Raw genomic sequence first — 4,507 nt, 5'->3', positions numbered from 1 at the left:
CAGGAGTGTGTGTAAATCAGTTTCAAAAATGTAAAATTATTAAACATTTTCTTTTCAGAATAACATCAAATTCAAGCTGTGGGTGATTGCATTCCACAGACAGAAATATTTATAGATTTAACATTATTGAAGAGGGCCAAAGAACTATCATTCAGTTTTTCTCATGCTGAAATGAGAAGGTGAAATCATACACCATTCCCTTAGTTTCTTTCACAGTCATCTACCATGAGTTGGAGCATCTACTCTACCTGTGGTGTTCTTCAAACTAGACCTCATTGGCCTGACACCCTTATCTTAACACACCGTTCTTCTGTTGCTTCCTGTCTTCAACCTGTGCTACATCTTGGCACTTTTCTTTTTTCCTGGGTATCCTTCAAGTTGCAGAGACCATTCTCTCCTGGACCCTCTTTAATGAGAATCCTGAACTGAAGTCCAGAAACAGGTCTGTTTGATATCTAGTAATATGGCAGACTACACAATGTATATAGTTGGTAGCTCTATAGATACTTCTTTTTTTTTTTTTCTTTTTGGACCATGAAATATGGCCGTCCAGGTGCCAAGACTAACAGAAAGTGCATTGGTGAGGTTCCCTCCACTCTTCCACCTGCTGTAATGTAAGAACCTGTAGTTACAGGATACATGAACACTTGCTTTGCTTCAGCACCCATGTTCAGTTTGTGATTTTCTCTTGTCATCTCAGCCTCACTGCTAAAGAAACTGCTCATTGGCAAGAAGGTTCTCCTAGACCAGACAGAAAGGCTTTCAGTCTGGCATTTTGAGCAGAATACCAGTCGCTGGTATTCTACGCTTTGTTCTCACTGAAGGAGTTCAGTTTCATCAAGGTCTGCCTAGGGATAACATCTGCATGTTACCCTCTTGACGAAGGCTTCCTGACTTACGTTCACTTAATAGTTCTGTGGGTTTGTCCATGGAATGTGGAAAGAGGGGCAGGCCACTTGGGAAGAGTACAGAAACGTGGTGAGAGCATGCAGGGATGCGACGAGGAAGGCCAAGGCTCACCTGGAATTGAAGCTGGCAAAGGATGTCAAAAACAACAAGAAGGGCTTCTTCAACTACATCAGCAGCAAAAGGAAGGCTAGGGACAACGTGGGGCCGCTGCTGAATGAGGCGGGTGTCCTGGTGGCGGAGGATGCGGAGAAGGCAGAGCTACTGAATGCCTTCTTTGCTTCAGTCTTCAGTGCTAAGACTGGCCTTCAGGAATCCCAGGCCCCGGGGGTAAGAGAAGAAGCCTACAGAGAGGACGACTTTCCCTTGGTCGAGGAGGACTGTGTGAGGGATCGCTTAAGTGATCTGGACGTCCACAAATCCATGGGCCCCGATGGAATGCACCCACAAGCGCTGAGGGAGCTGGCGGATGTCATTGCTGAGCCACTCTCCATCATCTTTGAGAGGTCCTGGAGGACAGGAGAGGTGCCCGAGGACTGGAGAAAGGCCAATGTCACTCCAATCTTCAAAAAGGGCAAGAAGGAGGACCCAGGGAACTACAGGCCGGTCAGCCTCACCTCCATCCCTGGAAAGGTGATGGAGCAACTCATTCTGGAGGCCATCATGAAGCAAGTGGAAGAAAAGAAGGTTATCAGGAGTAGTCAGCATGGATTCACCAAGGGGAAATCATGCCTGACCAATCTGATAGCTTTCTACGATGACATGACTGGCTGGGTAGACGAAGGGAGAGCCATGGATGTTGTCTACCTTGACTTCAGCAAGGCTTTTGACACAGTCTCCCATAATATCCTCCTAGGGAAGCTGAGGAAGTGTGGCCTGGATGAGTGGTCGGTGAAGTGGATAGAGAACTGGCTGAATGGCAGAACTCAGAGGGTTGTCACCAGCAGCGCTGAGTCTAGTTGGAGGCTGGCAACAAGTGGTGTCCCCCAGGGGTCAGTACTGGGCCCAGTCTTGTTTAACTTCTTCATCAACGACCTGGATGAAGAGTTAGAATGTACCCTCAGCAAGTTTGCTGATGACACCAAACTGGGAGGTGTGGTAGACACACCAGAAGGCTGTGCTGCCATTCAGCGTGACCTGGATAGGCTGGAAAGCTGGGCAGAGATGAACCTGATAAGGTTCAACAAAGCCAAATGCGGGGTCCTGCACCTGGGGAGGAACAACCTCATGCACCAGTACAGGCTTGGGGTGGACCTGCTGGAGAGCAGCTCTGCGGAGAGGGACCTGGGCGTCCTGGTGGCTGACAGGTTAACCATGAGCCAGCAGTGTGCCCTGGCTGCCAAGAAAGCCAATGGGATCCTGGGGTGCATCAAGAAGAGTGTGGCCAGCAGGACGAGGGAGGTTCTCCTTCCCCTCTACACTGCCCTAGTGAGGCCTCATCTAGAGTACTGTGTCCAGTTCTGGGCTCCCCAGTTCAAGAAAGATGAAGAGCTACTTGGAGAGAGTCCAGCGGAGGGCTACGAGGATGGTGAGGGGACTGGAGCATCTCCCCTACGAGGAGAGGTTGAGGGAACTGGGCTTGTTCAGCCTGAAGAAGAGAAGGCTGTGAGGGGACCTTATAAATGCTTACAAATATCTTAAGGGTGGGTGTCAGGAGGATGGGGCCAAGCTCTTTTCAGTGGTGCCCAGTGACAGGACAAGGGGCAATGGGCACAAACTGAGGCACAGGAAGTTCCGTCTGAACATGAGGAAGAACTTCTTCCCTCTGAGGGTGACGGAGCACTGGAACAGGCTGCCCAGGGAGGTTGTGGAGTCTCCTTCTCTGGAGATATTCAAGACCCGCCTGGACAAGGTCCTGTGCAGCTTGCTGTAGGTGACCCTGCTTCGGCAGGAGGGTTGGACTAGATGACCCACAGAGGTCCCTTCCAACCCCTACTATTCTGTGATTCTGTGCTGGGCTTGATTAGGTTTCCTGTGGTGTTCCCGGATGGAGCTCTAATGGGAGCTGAATCTGATTCTGTTCAAACCACTTCGCTGAAGGTAACTCTGCTAGCCATGTGCCTTATGCTGCACCTTGACATGGTGGTGGCTTTCATGCTGGCTGTAGCACAGCTGGAAAGAGAGAAGATACCCAAGATGTTACATAGTCCTCTTGCTCTAGATAGTGTCCTAGAGGACCTATTCTGGAGAACTCTTTACCGCTGTTACTGTTAAACTTCAAGCAGGAAATTTAACCTGTTTTCCTTTCACTAGCCTCAAATCTACAGGCAAGAAGCTTCACTGTAACTTGAGGATGCAAAAAGGCTTCGCTATATTCACCATCCGAGCCTTTCAAATGATCTGCAAAGTTGTTTTCTGTTGTGGAGAGGTTCAAAGTAGTGTGTATGTCTCTGAAACAAGTGGGCTGTCCTGAAGTCTACCAGGATGGAGCAGCCTTTGGAGGTTAGAGCATCTGCCGCAGCTTGTAGGAGTTGCCCGAAGACTGAACAGACGAATAGACGACGCATCTTGAAGAAATTTGGGTACTGATCACTAAGCTTCTTGCTTAGCTCTGAGAAGAAGAATTGGGTTTATCTTCCCAGGAAATTTTTAATGGGCTGATATCTTAAAGTGGTGCCTGTTAGTTGGAAATGAATTTGAAATGAGCTTTAAGCAATTAGATATACTTCTACAGGCGCTTTGCTGTCTCAATTTTTGTTAGTATTGCTACACAGAATAGCGTTAAGACCATTGTAGAACGTCACTCATGCTAACTTATTTGAAATACGACAGCTTTTACTTTTGCAATTTTTGCTTAAATTTAGTTTTTTGCCTCGGGAGTGATTTTCATCAGTTTGAAAAATATATGTAATTTTACATTTGCTATCAAGGTAACAATACAAAAATTGTAAATATTGACTGGTTTGTAGTTTTATAATTTTAAGAGATACACATGTTGAGACTGTGAATGTTTGCTTAGGGTTGGGTAGCAGTGCTCCTCATCGGGCATGTGAAGACTGGAAATGCAGTTGAGAGATGCGTTAATGATCTCTGGGCATCCTGCCTTCACAGATGCACATGGTGCCAGTGGTAAATAATTTCATCCCAGTTTGGCAGTTTTATCACTCATGATAATACAACCATGGAGACTACACGGCATGAAAAATCCCTCTAATGTTGGAAGGATCTCACTACTACTGGATTAATTATTGTGTGTCAAGAGAACGGGCAGTTAAAATAGTCTGCAGGTAGTTGAAAATACTGAGCAGATGTCGTGTGAGCTTTCTTACGTAACGAAGAAAAGAATCAAGTCAGCTGTGTTTAAAATCTCACTATAATGAACTTTGCCAAGATTTTTGAGTACTGTTTTCTTTTCAGCAGTGTTTTCTTCTCTCTTGTAACAGCTGATTTTATGTAAGATTAATTCAGTTGCTCTCATCTGGCTTTAACAAGAGCATTTATACTTGCTTTCCTGTCAGAAGAAAGTAAAAAGGAAAAATACTGAGTTGCTGTTTCACTCTGCTAGCTTCTTTTTGCTATAATCTCTGTAGCAAGATCCTGTAACGAGTCCCACTATTTCCAGGATCAGGGTACAGCACAGAGGCTCGCCAGCAGCACCGCA

This window comes from Opisthocomus hoazin, chromosome 4 (genome assembly GCF_030867145.1).
Source record: "Opisthocomus hoazin isolate bOpiHoa1 chromosome 4, bOpiHoa1.hap1, whole genome shotgun sequence".
NCBI classification, from domain to species: Eukaryota; Metazoa; Chordata; class Aves; order Opisthocomiformes; family Opisthocomidae; genus Opisthocomus; species Opisthocomus hoazin.
This window is presented reverse-complemented; position numbering follows the sequence as displayed.